The sequence below is a fragment of the Sceloporus occidentalis genome, unplaced genomic scaffold (assembly GCF_023333645.1).
Source record: "Sceloporus occidentalis isolate IW3139 unplaced genomic scaffold, rSceOcc1.0.p SCAF_4, whole genome shotgun sequence".
Lineage (NCBI taxonomy): Eukaryota > Metazoa > Chordata > Lepidosauria > Squamata > Phrynosomatidae > Sceloporus > Sceloporus occidentalis.
Window position 1 is genome coordinate 168,301,222 of NW_028316984.1, and position 17,412 is coordinate 168,318,633.

The 17,412-nt window shown below is 39.2% G+C and overlaps 1 protein-coding gene across 23 annotated transcripts in view; it reads left to right on the forward strand.

Moving 5' to 3' along the window:
- The window catches only part of NRXN3 (neurexin 3), a 1,638,958-nt gene that overhangs the window by 1,457,607 nt on the left and 163,939 nt on the right, over window positions 1-17,412 (forward strand). The gene's annotated exons all lie outside the window — the stretch shown is intronic.

Genomic DNA, 17,412 nt, shown 5'->3' on the forward strand with positions numbered 1-17,412 from the left:
AGGGCAAAGTATTTCTGAGGTATCTATCAGAACTCCACTTTATGCTACTACGTATGGTGGATAAACTGAATTTGAAATGCATAGTTTGAAAAAGAGGGAAGCACCGGGACTGTGTATCCTAAAAATCCAGTGATGGAAATACTGATTATTGCTTTTTAAGTGTGTTTCTTGGCTATGGGTGAAGATTTTGATAAGAAAATTGAAGTGTTCTACGTGAGTTGTTCTTGAACAAAGGTTTTGTAAAACTAGTATTAAAGTGGGAATTGTCAGAGAGTTGCTTCAAAATTCAAGGAACATTCAATCAGAAATTTTGAATTATGTAATGGCTCTTATTGTTAGGAAAGCATTGGCTTATGTTCTTACTGTTGTCTTAAGCCTGTAAAGGGCTATATAGATTCTCAGTATATCTTTTAAATAATAATAACTGAACAGTTACTTGTTTTAAATTGCTATATCCTGCTTTTCCAGATTAGCATACACCAAACTCCTAAAACAATGATGCAAACAGTATGACTGCCATCATCCAAAATATCTAGGAGAGTTCAAAAGCCTGTTTTTCCCCCAAGAAAAGCTTTAGCTGAGTGTTAAGAAACCACCAGTGGAGGCTGATGGCTTTGATGTGAGTGGAGTGGCGATTCTACTGTGTTGCAGTATGAAATTTAAAGGAGTTATCTAAGGTGCTGTACACTTTTGGGGAAGCTAATCCAATCTCATAGAACAAGAGGTTCCAGAGGTGGCCAGGGAGGAACTCGAGAACAGTCTTTCCCATATTTTGTCCCTTCATGGATTTCTGGAGATATAAAGTGGAAGTTCTTTCTGGAACATCTCAGTTGTTGGGTAGAATTATAGTAATGTAACCTGCTCACAGGCCAGGTAGGTTTTTACAGATCAAAATAAGGAATTTGAATTGTGAATAGAAGCAGATAGGCAACTGATCGAAATGAAAGAAGAAAGTAGCAGGAGTAAATTAAAGTTCCCCATAACTCTCAAGACACCCTGTGGAAAGGACTGGAACCATCACAGAGAAGTATCTTCAAACCATGTTACAGTTCAGAAGGATACCATAGCTGATAGCACTGAATGCCTCTGAGAGATTGTAGAAAATCTATAGTGGTCTATAGCTTCAGTACTGTGGATAGTTCTTTTTAAAATCCAAGCTAAAAGCCACAGAAGATGCACAAGCCTAATCACACAGGAACCTCTGTGTGTTTGCACGTGTGTGTGTGTGTGTGTGTGTGTGTGTGTGTGTGTAGAACATGCATAAACACATATAGAAGTGAAACAACATACAGTAGTTGCTTACATTGTGGACTTCTCTTGGGGATGCAGCTTATGGGGACTGTCATGATCAGTGCCCACAGTTCAAAATTCACTACTACACCACTGTGCTTGCCATAGGTCTTTTGCATACTGAAAACCCTGGTGGCTGTGAATCAGCTATTATTGTTGTTGTTAGCTTCAAATTAGTGCTGACTTGAAATCATCATGCATTTTATAAAGTCTTCAGGCAGAGTTGCCCACATCTAATTTGGATTGAGAATCGTTGTAAAAAATTTGGAATGTCTTCTTTTATTTGGATCCTACATGGTCAGGTAAAATAAAAAGTCATAGGTTGGGTTTTGTTCTTAGTTCATGATTTAATCAAACTGTAAAATTTTAATAAGCTCCTCCCAGTTATGTCACTGTCACCCACCTAAGTTGCTGATGACCCCATTTAGTGAAAGGTACCCACCCAGATATTTTTCTCAGAGGTTTTGGCATCATCTACACATGCTAGCTTGCTAAGCCTATGGCAGCTATTATGTTCTTGAAAAAGCACCAGGATGATTTAATAAAGTGTAGACCAGTCTCTAAAAACACGATTAGAGCAATGATTTCCTGGATGCACCCACACTACAACAAATGGTCTCATCTTAGCTTATATTAAAGCAATAACTCTTGACACTTCACTTTTCCCCACTGAAAGAAAGATAAAAGTCAGTATGCACCTCCATTACAATTCTCTGCTTCTTAAGAGCAGGTCAGTTTATTGCTGTCACAGAACACAATCATTCTTCCTTCCTTTCATTCACCCAACAAAATTGTTCAGCCCCATCTGCATAACCTGCATTGTATGTAGGCTCAATACTATAAAGAGGCAGCTTCTAGGATCTGAGTAGCAAGGGAGAGCCTGTCTCTGATACTTATGTGGGGAACCATTTTTTCAAATCTACAGGGGTTTGCCCCTGCTTTTTAAGTTATATTTTTCTGGCATTCCAGTGCTAAGTGGATTTGAGTTCCAATTTTGGATTATCTGCAAGGGCTCTGGACGTTAAGCCATGCTGCTAGTGTTGGAGTGGTGACTTCTTCCTACCTTTTGAAAGACCAATCATCCTTACACACACACACACACACACACACACACACACACACACAAAACGGAAATAATATTTGAAAATATTTGAACAATGATAAATATAATATAATATATAATGTTTTCTCTGGTGTTAAAAAACCCTGATGCACAGAGATCTTTGCAATCCAAGACTTATTCTGGCAAATTTTCCATGTGGGACTGTGTCTGTGTGCAGAAAACAGCACAAATAACATTCTGCACATGCACGCACGCACATACATTCACACACACTCCCTGCAAACTTTTTGCAGAACGAATCCTCAACTGCAAATAGACTTTGAAAATATGCTGTTTTTGAAGTCTTTCTCACTGTAGAAATAAAATTGCTAAAATTACTCTTTACTTCCTTCAAGAATGAAATTAGTAAAGAATTACAGCCATATCACACACCAATACGCAATGCTTCTGAATGAAGCAAACATCTGGAAGAATTGTGAGAAAATTCAAAATGGTGCCTGGAATCCACTTATCTCTCCAGTGCTGAGGAGAGGAACTAAAAGGCTGGAGTTTTTAGATAGTTTTAGAAGGGAGCCCATGGTAGGAGGAGCATGCCCTAGAGGAAAGAAGCCCACAGAATTCACTTTTGTTATGGGCCTCCTCTAGTACCAAAGAGTACATGCATCACCTCAACATTCATAGACACTTTCTCTTGAACAGGAGCCCTGTTTATTAGGATGCACAGGAATCCCATTGATACAGGAGGGTCAGGATAGACATTGTTTATGGAGACATCACAAGTGAGACCAACATGAGTACCCCTAGGGCCCCTACATATATTGTAATCTCCTCTTCAGGGAGAAATATGAAATAATTCTTCCAATTGAAATATATTGTTTTTATATGTGAATACTTGATAATGCTGAACAAGCTCTTAGGCTTCCATACCCTATACCTAATGAGAGTTCATTCCTTAATATAATCCATTTTTTAAATTAAATGGTAATTTAGACTTGTTTTGTTGAAATAGAACCTAGCTGATTCTTTGGAGACAATTAAAAGTGTCAATAAATACCTGATAATTCCTTGCTTCATTGAAACATTGAATGCATCTCTTTGTGCTTCTGACATGCTAAGAATTCTGTGATTAGGTTTAACGTAAGGGGATTATGTAAAAAAAAAAAAAAAAACCCACAACAACTTCCAATGGTAGTCAACCGTAATATTTTTTTAGTTACAGTATGAAGGCCCATTCTTTTCTTAGCAGTGTTGAGATCTGTGAAACTGTAAAGCCTGTACATGGTTATGCCAAGAGAAATTAGTGTAACTAAAAATATTGTTTTGCCTACTTGGGATTTCGTGTTTCCTGAACATCATTTAATGAAGCATGCCTGCATCAGATTGACTAACAGAGCTGCTTGCTGACCCTGAGTAAAAGTGCTGCATTGACCTCTTCACACATGAGTTTGCTCTGCATTGGAGCTTTGGTCTGTTTGGAAATGACATGTGTTGTATTAAATTACTCTCAAAGACTTCAGGGCCCTGACACACAAGGTTCTCCTGTACTAACAATATCCTCTTTGGGAATTCCTCTTTGCCTCACTACTGTGCATTGAACACAGAGGCATATGGCTACCATGCACTTAAAAGATTCCTTAAACTCCCAAATGTCCTGGAGTGCAAGTTGGTACTTGACTGGGGCTATATTGCATCCGGATGAGAGAGGGATGCTGTTATTTCTCTCAGGCAACATATTGACAGAGGCTTTACTTCTGTAGCTGAGGATCTTGAACTTTGCTTGACCAGCTTTCTTAAGCAGCCAAAGATCTCCCCTAATTGGCCAGACCTGGAGTTGATAAAACAACACAAACACTTCCCTTTTTTAGTCTTCTGTCCCCATTTTTAGTCTGCCATTACTCTGATACATACTTAGAGGGAAAGGTAACAGCATCATAACAATGGTCTCCTGTGCAACCCATCCCCTCTTGCTCTCCTTTTTTATATGATTTATTTATTTCTAAAGTTAAATGCCCCCTCAGTAGATATTTATGAACACACAGGTATTAAATATACTTAATATATTTTAGCTTAATATATTTACTTAACATATTTACTTAGTATTTGTCAGATGTTATGCAGCTTTAAATGCCCTAAATCCAAAACCAAAGTCCATTTTTAGAACATTACCAAGTAAAATCAACAAACTGGTGGAACAATTAAATGAAAATGAACAAATGCAACATAGAATTAGAAAAGTTGGAATTTATGTAGCCAAACCATATGTAAAGAGACTCAAACTGCAAGTGAAATCCCCTCCCTATTAGATTTCAGCATACTTAGTCAATTATTCAGAATATATATAGTGTGGTGTAAGTGGAAGACAGCTTCCCAATCATTCTTCTGTAGCCCTTCTGTATTACCAAAAATCATCTCCAGATGAACTATTGAGCTACACCTTAAAACTGAATCCTTGAGATCTGGTGGAGAAATCTGGCACTGTTTTTTGTACATTTACCCTGATACACACTGCACACACTCGTTGTACTGAGATGGCACACATAAGAAGAAGACAATACTGGATACAAAACAGGAGATAAGGAGCATATCACTAAAGATCAAAAAAATTAAATACATAAGAAGCTAGAAAGTAGGTAAATAGTTGTGGACATTTCATCTCTTTGGCCATTGTAGTAGATGAAAGCTGGACAAGGTAGGGCTCTTACATTCTTACGTTCATAAACCAAATAAAATATTATTTTAGGAAATACTACATAAAAAGTGTGGTACAGTGGGGACAATGTAGAATATTGTCTGGGAAGACCTGGGCTCATTCCTCACTTAGCCAGAGCTTAAGTGGGTGACTTTGGGGCATTCACTGTTTTGGTCATGGCACTGTACTTGTCCAAGTATAAAATAGTGGCAAGAGAGTATTATATACACTATTCTGAGATCATCTGTGAAGGGGCAGCGTAAAATGTAACAAAAGAGGAAGGATATCCTTTATTAAAGTAAAATCTAGTAATCTTTAGGGCAAGAGACTAGCTCACATGCTTTTACCAGGAGTCCTACATAGCTTTTTTAGGTTGTAAGCCAAGATATTGCTCTGGAAGCACTTCTCTTCTAAACATGGTTTCTGATGGAGCCCACAAAGATTTGTCACTCTAATTAGCCCTGACTGTCAGGCAAAGAAAGATCTAGTTGTTTCCTCCTGCAATTGCCAAGCTACTTTCTTCCCTGTCTTAGAAAATAATTTTGGGAGAAGGAAATTGGCCTCTAATTTACTCATTGCTTGTTATTGGTCTCCAGTGACATTTTCATCTGCTGACTAAAAAGCATTAAAGGAAAAAAACCCTGGAAAGAGCTTGAGAGGTTCACCTTTCAAGTCTTACTGCAGAAGACGATTCATGTTAGAGAAGACCGTATTTTCTCCTTTCACCTGCTCCCCCCCTTAAACATTGTGTCCTCTACCAAATAAAATAAAATAAAATAAAAATGCCATTTTAAAACTATGGTTTGCATGTGCAATGTGCAGTCAACCCATCTAAAAAGCAAAATCTGTCATGATAAATATGTTACATGGGAAATAATAAGATGAATGAGATGTATCTTATTCTTGTTCCATTTTTATGTGATCTGTGAGTAGTTAGAACATATATTGATAGCTATTCTATATGCGATAATTAGACAAATAAGATAAAGCAATGGGGGAAACATGAGGTGGAAAGAATTTTTAAAAATATTTTATGAATGGTTTAAAAAAAAAACAAGTTTCTCAAGGGTCAAAGAACACATTTAAGGAGAATCTTAAACAGGCAAGAACTTTCCCAGTTCATCACTTTCTTTGTGCAAAACATGCACATGAATATTTTTTGTGTGCAGAAAACAGATTTTCTTTGCAGAAAATGTATTTCCCATCCAAAACATTTCTGTGCAGAAAACAGTATTTTCTGTGACATTTTCATGCTGGTTTTTTGTGTGTGAAGGACTTGTTTTCCATGTAGAAAATACAATTTTTTGTTTTTCAAAATTGCACTGTGTAATCTAAAAAACTACAGTTTTCAATCTCTGTATCACAAAGAAAATGTTATACTGTATAGACTTGACTATAAGTCAACTTTATGTATAAGTTGAGGGCAGGTTTGAGGGCCAGAATTATGATTTTGAAGTAACGCATGGATAACTCAAGAATAAAACCTAAGGGCATGTAACAGGACGAAGCAAAGAAAACAATACTTAAAAAATTCTTTGTAAGCAAGCATAACTGTTTCTGCTCATACTAAAGCAGTGATTCACAAGCTCTTATGTTCCAGGTTTTTTGGACTTTGGATCCCCAAATCCCAGACCTTTGGCCAAAATGGCTGAGGCTTCTAGGAGTTGAAGTTCAAAACACCTGGAGGATCAGAGCTTGAGTATCACTGCCCAAAAGGATGGATGGATGAGGAGGGAACTATAGTAAATGGTGGCTGTGTGATGTGTGGGGGAAGTGACTAGCATAGGCTGGCTAAGGAAATGAACACATGTCATAAAGGATGAAAAGGCAAAGCAAAGAAAATGGTGACAGTGTGAGCAGTGATTATAGCCATTAACTTTAATGTGATGATTTTGCCTAATTTTAATCCAGAAAATTTGACAAACATACGCAAACATGTCTCATTTGAATTCTTGACAGCCCAATTCCCTTCACTGATTCTTGGAGATGAAGAACCAAAGAGCTTCCACTACTGCCATTTGCTCGCCCAGCCTCTCAAAAAGATCAGAAGCAATGCTGTGGTGGAGAGAATAGGGGGATGTCTCTTTTAGGTACTCCTAGGATGAACTATACTCTCATCTTTCCCCACTCCACTCAGAGAATGGGATAGTTCATTTTTAAAAAAAATAAAGTACAGTGCTTACCTTGGCCCATGGATAAGCTCACCCAGGTGTTTTTGGTGCATTTTTGACAAATTTTCTAGACTTATATACAATAACTCTTTCTTGCCTTCAATAATGAAATCTACAAAAATTGACATCTCAGTAGGCAATCCAGTGGTAGAGAGCAAGTGTGTAGGAGCTATATATAATCTTTGATACCATCCTGTCTGGGATCCAGTCCAAGAAAATCAGTGGTGCAAAAGCATGACAGTCATTTCAGAATATTATGTCACACTGTACAACCCCATCACATGCCTCTGCTATCATCAGACAACACCCTGCAGTAATAACCAGACATTCCCCCCTCACTTACCATCAAGCCATGACTTCTATTCTATTCTATTTATATATTTATTGTACCATGTTAAAATCAGGCTTCATCCATAGAGATATGAGGCCAATGTACAAATATAATTAAAGCAATAATTAAAGCAATAAAAACTCCAATCATGACATGAAGACAAAAAACCCCCCACAAAAACAGTGAAATAAACAGAGTCAGATCATTTTATAATGGGCAAATGAAAAAACAGCACTTCCACCCACAAAACCCAACACAGGCATGCCTCTGGTACTGATGTTCTTCGAATAAATTTTACCAAACAAATAAAAAGGATATATAGTTGGATAGAAAGAGGCCATTCCACTGCTGCAGAACTAGAAACCCCAGTGCTCTCAGACAAGTTAGACTACAATCCCCGTAATCCATGATAATTAGATGGGGCTCATGGGCATTATAGTCTGGAAGATCTGGAGGGCAACAGGCACCAAGTTGGAAAGCCTTGTCATCCCAGGGAAGGACTATTTTTGTCTTACCCAAAGTGTTGCATAAGAAAAATGAAGTGATGTTTCTCCATTTGTAGAAGCTCTTGTGTAAGACAAACCCATGCTCAAGACTATTTAATTGAACACTAGTTTAAACACTACAATCTATATCTGTATAATGTTGCATTTTCTTCTACTATTTCTTATATTGCAACACACAACTTTTCTTACATTTTGCATTCACTGTAATGCTGATTTCAGTAAATTTAGGGAAATACTGGTGGCAATCCCATGGTCAAGAATACTAATAGAGAAAGTGGTTCAGAAGAGATGGGAGTTTCTTAAAAGTAAGACATTGAAGGCACAGTTTCAAACAGTTCCAAGGAAGAGGAAAAATGGGAGGTGTGTAAAGAAAACAAGATGGATGTCTAAAGAACTTACAACTGAGCTAAAACTCAAAAGGAGCATGTACAAGAAATAGAGAAGGGGGGAAATCACTAAAGAAGAATACAGACAAATATATAGTTTGTGTAGGAAGAAAGTCAGAAAAGCTAAAGCACAGAATGAGCCCAGGCTTGCTAGAGAGGTTAAATAAAAAGGGATTTTTGGTTATGTCCATAGCAAACAGAAGATCAAGGAAATTTTAGGGCCACTGTGTGAAGAAGATGGTGAAATGCTAATGGGAAACAGAGAAAAGACAGAACTATTCAGCACCTCAGTCTTCTCTGAAAAGGAGAACAGTGTTCAACCAGGAGAAAATGAAGCACATGATGAAGTAGGGGAAATGCAGCACAGAATAGGTGAAGAGATAGTACAGGAATACCTGGCTACTCTAAACAAATTCATATCTCCAGGACCATATGATATACGTCCAAGGTATTAAAAGAACTGGCAAATGTAATCTCAGAGCCAATGTCAATAATCTTTGAGAATTCCTCGAGAACAAAGTCCAAATAAAATGGTCCCACTCATGATGCAGGGCCAAATTCCCAATTGAGTGCAGACTGTCATCATAACATAAGGCTGGTTCCATACTGAATCCACCCTATCCCTCCCATAAGATGATTTTTAAAAATTTACCTTTTGTTCTGGATTTTGTAGGAAAACTCAGAGAGTGCATTGTGATTCTGGTCATGTTACCCAAAATGCTGGGGTCCTGGGAAGGCACCCACAAATTAATATAAATAAAAATAATAAATAAAACTTTTATTTGTATCCTGCTTTTCTGCTACAGGGCAATCAAAGCGGCTTACATGTTAAAACAGCACCAATATACAGTACATAATATATATGCAATACAATATCTTACCCCTCCTTAAAAATAATTAAACCTAATACAATTAAAATTAATATATTAAAATATATTTAGGGAATTTTAATAGCTCAGATAAAATACCTTGGCTGGGGCAACAGTCAGCCTTGGGATCGACCCTGTGTATATTGGTTCCAAATCACACAGAACTCCAGAGGCTATTCCAAATAGGTTTTGTATTTTTATTAAGAAAATAAGCAACAAACACACAAGCACACACTCACGTACACACACAAGAACTAATGAAGCAAAGGTGGGAGGATGCTAAAAATGGAGGCTTCATTAATACTAATATGGTAATGATCCTGATGTGTGGTTCCAATTGATGGGCGTCTGGAACAGAGATGGCTCAATAGCCACCTTACCAAGTAGGGTGGTCAGTTTATTGAGTCTAGTCCAAACAGAGTGTCTACACAGTCCCAAACTAGACCAAATTGCTATTGTTTAGGTGGTGGTATATATATTCAAAATCATATTCTGGGGTAGTAGTCTCAGAATTAATGGATTAATTCACTGCTAAATGGTTTTCCAGGACAAAATAATGGTCAAGAGATGGAGTAAAGGTTTGGCAACTGGCATGACTTTTTCAGACAATGGGAATCTTCTACTTCTAAAAAAGTTTCCTATGTCTGTGTATGCACAGCCATCTTCTTTGTCCAGAATTCCATCATCACCCTCCATAGACAAAAGGGATTATGCTGATTCCTTGGGTGATCTCATTGTGGTGGGTGCCTTTGCTTCTTTGCTAGAGTCAATCAGATTTCCAAATATGCTATGGTCATGTTTCTGCCTTGGGATCACCTTTCCAGGTCATTCACCTCAGTGTCCCTTTAATATTGAGTTGATGTCAAACATGAGGGGTGACTGGGGGCCTGATCTTGGGGTAGCAATTAGCTGTCTATATCCCTGGCCCCATTATGTCACCCAGCACCACTGGTGATTGTGTGAGTCACACTCCCTAACTTCACAACAAGATACCTAACTATGAAATCAATGCTGTGTGCTTCATTTCTAACTTAAGAGGGAGTGACTTGTGCAAGTGACAGCAGTGTTGAGTGACACAGTGGGAATGCTTGTGTAGATAGCTGCAGCATTACTACAGAGTGTGGCGGTAACAGAGGAATCTAGAGCAGCTCCAAGGCCAGAATTCTCAAGGAGCGACCTGGAGTATTCTGACCAGCATAGATGAGCTGGATGATTTCTTCCAAAATGCGTAAGAGGATAATGTTTTCATTAAACCAACCTCCACCTTTCTTATGGTTTCCATTTTGGTGGCCAGACCAGATCTAAGGATATATTTTTAATATGTTGGGGTAAGCTGGTGAGGCAGACTTATTTGCTGTCCCCCTTTTTTCTCTATTTTGCTGTTCTCACATCTTCAGTTATTCTGGAGATAGCCAGTTTACCTTGCCTCTTGCAATCAGACAGACACAGCTACAGTAGGATTGGCTAGGGCAGAATTCCACTCTTTCCCAGCTCTGTTTATTACATTGTTTACAATAAACATGTCACTGCAACTTGGCACTTAAAGTCTGTGTTCTTCCAGACTTCCTTCACCATCATTCTGGTGCTGGTGGTGCTTTAAAAAACTTCCAGCTAAAGAGAGAATGAGGAGAAAACAGGAGGCTGGGCAGGCATAAAAGAGCTTTGTAAAAATCATCTTCCCTATCATCCTTGATAACTGAGGTGTACCTGTACATTGCTTCAATGCAGTTATGATATGGCAAGGCTTTCTTTACTGGAAAAGTTTATTTGAGCCATTAATTGAGCGATCTCCTGCACACAATGAAGGAAATGTTCTAGAGTTTCTAATTTTCTAATCTTCTAAATTGGCTTGTAATGTTTTGAAAAATGTACACTCTTGCCTGACCACTTGGTAAGTGTATTGTGATGTGAAATGTTCACTAAGGGGCTTGACAGACTGCTCCTTTCCTAGTAGGATTGGGGCCACGGCAACCTCATGGCATGACTCCAATCCAGTCTTTCAAGGGCACAGAAAGGAACTGCAAAAGCAGCTCCTTTTTGCATCCTCAAAAGGGCTCCATAGTCACAGCAGCACGGCTATGTGGTGCTCCTTGTCAGGGATGATGGGAGTTGTTGCTCTTCACCTCTGGCTCGAACTCACCACCTTGTTACGCACCGGCGCTGACCAGTTTTGGTCAGTGGTTAAAGCTTTGCTTCAAAAGCAGCAGAGTTACAGAGAATAGGCTGAAGACCCTGACAAACTCTCCAAGCCTTCTCACTCTTGCTTCCACAGAAGTCTTCCCACTTCTTCAGGATCCAGCTGGCTCTTGTATCTTCACCCAAGACACCAGACAACTCAGTAGTCTTATATAAAAGATCTACTTTATTCTACTATATACAGCTCCAAAACTATCCAATACAACTCCTCACTACTATCCACTACTACCCACAAAATACATTAGGAATCATAGTCATTATTATAGTTCTTGGATCATACCACCCACTCTTGTCAGTATCCACCCAGTGGGCGTGTACATCCACTTTCATTGGTTCTCTTGTTTCTACCCAGAATTGATGATTTCATCATCTCAGCCTTGACCACTTAACAATTCTCAGGTGTGTTCAATTATCCACTTTGCATTTCTGTCCTTGGCATTCAGGACTTGTTAATTACATTACCTTATACACCTGTGTGGCTCCTAATTGCTTCTGCTGAGTCACCCTGACTCTCACATACATGTTTTATTTCATTCACTGTATATCCCATGTTGCATTTTCCTTAACACTCCTTTGGTGCTGTGTCATCTGGACACAGCATCAGAGGTGCACCATGTGGAGCAGCATGCAGCATCATGGTACCCTGGGGGGCAAAGCTGGGCGTGCATCGTGAAGATACTACACCCTGACTCTGCACCCATTCCAGCCTTTCAGGCCAGTCTGTAAAGGGCCTACACCTCCATTCATCAAGGAAGCAGCTTCAAAAGTAAATTTGTGGTCGACTAATTTGATGATGCTGCCTTTCATTTGAATATAGACTGTTCAGGAAGAAGATGCTTCAGCATCTCTAGTTGTCTCAGTGGTGGCAGCAAATTGTTCCTCCAGGGAACTGCATGGCTCCTGCCATAAAGCAGGCTTCTTCTCCCTTTTCCAAGTGCCAATGGCACTCAAGCTCAGCAAGTGTTCTTTGGCAGAAGTGTAGATCCTAGACATGAGTGATGAAACTTGGAAGATCATGAAAAAGAAGAGGATGATGAGATTTATGTTTATATCTCATTGTTCCTCCAGTGGGCTCCCATGAATGATAAATACAGTGCACCCTTTTTTGATGCAGGGGATCCATTCTGGACACACACCCCCACGTAAAAATATCCATATGCTCGAGCCCCATTGAAAATAATGGGGCTCGTGCATGGTGCAATGGCGCAGCAGGCGTGCGCCCTATAATTCTTAATGGGATGTGCCGCCCCTTGCACCACATGCACTCACACAGGCTCCCTAGTGGCTTTCAGCGTATGCTGAAAGCCGCATATGCTGCAGGTGCACTGTAGTACCCTCTAACTTCTGAAGAGAGAGCTAGCATGGTGTAGTGATTTGAGTGTTGGACTATGATTCTGCAGACCACAGGCTGAATCCCCACTCAGCCATGGAAACCCACTGGGTGACTTTGGGCAAGTCACACTCTCTCAGCCTCAGATGTAGGCAAAGGCAACCCCCCTCTGAAAAAATCTCACCAAGAAAATCCCATGATAGGTGTGCCTTAGAGTTGCCATAAGTTAGAAACAACTTGTTCACAGAACCAATAGCTCCTGGAGAGCACCATTTGCCAATTTATTGCATTTGAAGCTGTGCCTGAAAATTCAACAAAATATCAATATTAACCCCCTCCCCTCCCTAAGAGAGATGGTGTATTATTGAACATTTGGGACTGAAAAAAAGTTGGAACTCTGCAAAATCATTGGAGTGATGAGGATCCTTGTGAAGGCATAAGAACAATTGTACAAGTAACATGGGGTGCACTTTCCCCAAGTTGTTCTTACCAGAGATGACAGGGGTAGCATTTGGGACCCAAGCATGTGTAACTCCTCTTGGTTTCAACCGGGAAAACCTAAGCATATATTCCAAATGACTGATGGCAACTAAATCCTGCCCTTTTCTCCTCTGTTGTGTCTTTGATGTCTACTTCTTCAGTTAAATCTGTCACACTTTATCACAACTTAAGTCACAGAGTGGTAACTGTGAATGAATGAGTTTGTATGTGGGTGGGTGTTATGGGCACTGGACAAATGCAGATGGTATTATTTATGTAATGAATGATGTCAGATATACGGTTATTTGAAAACATTTGATAATCTGTGTTGTGAGAGAAAAGACTTAAATAAATTATGATCTGCAAGTTGGTCTCAAAGCTGTTAGTTGTGAGTAATCACTATTTGAAATGCAAGTTCTTTTGACAAGCGTATGGCAGTTTTCCGGAGCCAGTTTGCTTTCCAAATGCAATTACAAGTTTAAACATCCTCTAGCATTCTAGAACAGTCTGTTAAAATTTACCACTTTGGGGAAAATGCCTGCTAGGAAACAGATTTGCAAAAATGCATTGTTTTCAGAAGCCATGGATAAAAGAAACAAATATATGCCCAAAAAAAGCCCTAAAATGTAGACAATCTGAAGAAAGGTTTCATAATCTTTAGCTGCCTGGGAATAGCAATTAAAAAGGCAAATTCTGCCTTTAATCCTATTTTTAGTCCCAACTAGAGTAGACTCGTTGAATTAGTAGTGCTTATTTAACTGTTGATGAATTCAGTTACTGTTTAGACAGAGTTTATACACTAGTTTGTTCCAAGGTTCAATAGTGGCAAACAGTTTTTAAAGGGGAAAAATTCCTTTAGGGAAGTGAATTAGCCATCCACATGCTGTGGGTTAGAGCAAAAGTGGGGAATGTGACACACCAAGCAGTGTTGAACGACCAATTCCAATTTTCCTAGCCAAGCAGCCAGTGGAAACAGATCATGGGAGTGGAGTGCAGCAACATCAGATAGGTCATATATTCAGGATTTAGACTGATTGGTTTCCAATTTGGAGAGTAATGTCTGTAGCACATTTTTGCTCTGATATCTCTTTTTCTAGAAATGAAGCACAGATGCCAATGCTGGTTTCAGTAGTTTTGTGTCAGAATGGTGATTAGACAAAGTGCTGTCAGTCAAGAGGCCCTCGTCTTCCCTTGCTGCCATTATTACAATACATGAGTTTGGAGCCAGTTATCTTGTGCCTACAGGCCACAAGTGCCAAGAGAGACAGGCAATAGTAACAAGAAGCAGTTATGGTCCACTTTAAAGACAGTCCACATCATGCACAGGTAATCAAGGGAGGTTACCATGGGACATAAAATAGCCAGGTCTCAGCCATTCCAGAATCCATCAGGAGAAGCCAGCAGTCATGGAAACAGAAATCACAAAAGAAAGACAAAGAGGCATACACTTTAAGCTAGTCAAGAAGCCAAATAAAGCCAAAATATAATACCCGAGATGCCAGGTACTTGATTGTTTGGTTTTTTTTTAATCTAAGAGGTGTGGGTTTTTTGCTGCTGTTCCTTGTCCTAATGATGTTCCACAAATGAAGAAAGTATTGACTTAGTGTCCACAAATGCAGCTGCTGTGGTGGGGGGGGGGGGAGTATTCTGCTGAAGTTCCTCATCAGTTGCATTGACTACTAGCTGCTCAGATTCCAGCAGGTAGGTCGGGAGCCATCACCTGGAACCAGAGATTTTTCTATATCCGACTGCTCTCTACCAGATTTCTTAGATTCCATGGGGTGAGTTGTGACATTTATCCATTTTACTACTGGCATAGGTTATTCACTCAAAATTACAAAATTACTGTATCACTTCCAGTATCAGAAGCAATATAGAATCATAGAGTTGGAAGAGACCACAAGATCCATCCGGTCCAACCCCTGCCATACAGAAGACACAATCAAAGCACTCCCGACAGATGGCCAGGCAGCCTCTGTTTAAAAACTTCCAAAGAAGGAGACTCTACCTGTCCAAGGCAGTGTATTCCACTGTCGAACACCTCTCAGCATCAGGAAATTCTTCCTGGTGCTTAGGTGGAATCTCTTTTCCTGTAGTTTGAATCCATTGCTGGAAAAGAGATTCCACCATATGTATATCATTTCTTGTGCACTCATGTCCTGAAAGTGCAGTTTCTGTAAGGAACAATGCAAAAGCAGTGTTTGACTAGACAGACTTTCGGTCTGATGCACCATGAGTGTTCTGTACTTTCCTTTGTACACTATACGAGAGAGAAGGAAGAGGAGAGAGAGAGAAGTGTATGTCCTTTGTCTCAGTCCCATCTCCTTGTGCTTGCTCACAGATGGCAGGCAAACAGACAATCACTGTGAAGAAAATCAACTTGTGAACCAGGGCTGAAACTAGACTTTCTGATTTATTATGGATCTCATTAGTTGCGCAACTAGGACAACCTCTGATACCACGCCTGACTGAAGTACAGCCTCTTCAGGTCATAATGATTCTGATAACTACTGTTTGCTAGAGACAACAGTCAAATGGCAAAACATGTGCAAGTGTAAAATAAGGTTGGGGTTGAAAATCAGTGTGGTTTAGTGGATAGAATATTCAGTTTGAGCTTGTTTAGTGGTTCAGTTCATTGTGTAGCATAGGGTAAAGTGCTGTACTTCAGTCCTAGATTGCCATATTTGGAACAGCCATCATGACAAGAAATCTCAGGTAGCAACTTTATTTATTTAAATATTGTTTATTGTCTCTTATTCTGTTGGGGGCCCCCCAAAGTAATATAGGATGGATGGGGAAAAAAACCATCATTGAAAATATTGAATATGGACAGATAAAAAACATTATTTTAAAAAACTTTAAAATGTTTTTAATAGTTTTTAAAATCATATACAATTAAACAGCCAGAGAAACCACCCAAAGGCCAGATGAAACAGTGCATTCTTAGTTGCCTGCCATAAGCTTGGGAGAAATGAAGTCAGACTGACCCCCATTGGAAAAGTCTTCCATAGCAGAGTGTCACGACAGAGAAAGCCCTGCCATGTGTCTACACCAGCCTAGCTTTTGGGGGTTGTGGAATAAACAACAGTGCCTCAATGAAAGGTCTCAAATTCTAGATAGACTACCATGTGTAATCTCATGCATGTGAAATACCATCTGTAATCATTTTGAACAACAAAAGTCCTTCTAAACTGGAATGCTAAGGGAAATTTGGAAGTAGCTTGGAAATGAAACTTTTGGAAATTAAATGTGTAGGAATTGATCATTGTTTGCTTTCTGTTTTGTTGTGCATGCTCTGGTTTGGGTTCTCTCAGCTACTCATCATTCCTGCACCTACTGAAAATTTGATTTGAACTGCCCCTGAATTTCAATTGCTGTGAATTTCACAGCAAAAATAGATGATGTCAGTGGGTCCAGGGAGTGCCTCAGGAACCCTCAGGGTGGGGTGCACATGATCCCTTCCCAAGGTTGGTTGGTTTGTTTGTTTTAAACCTGCTGTTAACAGCAAAACAACAACAGGCAATATACAGCAATATTTGACTTGGTACAGCATCATAAAATAAATAAAACAATTCATCTGTTAATCAATTAACAACATCAAGGAAAAAAATCAATTTGGAGCATGTGATGAGGCCACATGTAACTCTGCTGGAATAATAGAATTAATGCATATATGGATACCATTTGGGAGAGCTTTTCCCCCCAAAAATGCAGTTGATGGGATCATTAAATATACTGATGTAACATAATTAATCATAAGAAACTTGATTATTTGCTGTACAGATATAGTCTTTATTTCTGATAGGGAGGGGAAAGAAATTTGTATTAATCATTTTTTTTTAAAAAAATTATCCATGAGAGTTTAAATGACAGAGTACTTTTTTTCTGGACATTTGAGAGGAAATCACAAACATCAGATTTCTTTTTCTTTTCATTTTTCCAAGTAATATACACGTAAACATCTAAAAACTGTGTGTTTTTTAAGATTTTCAAGAAGTAGCACCATACACACACACCCTGCATGTGAAGAAGGCCCTAACTGGGTGTCTTCTGAGGTGTCACCCAGTACTCCCCACACATCCCTAGTGATGCCATTGAGTC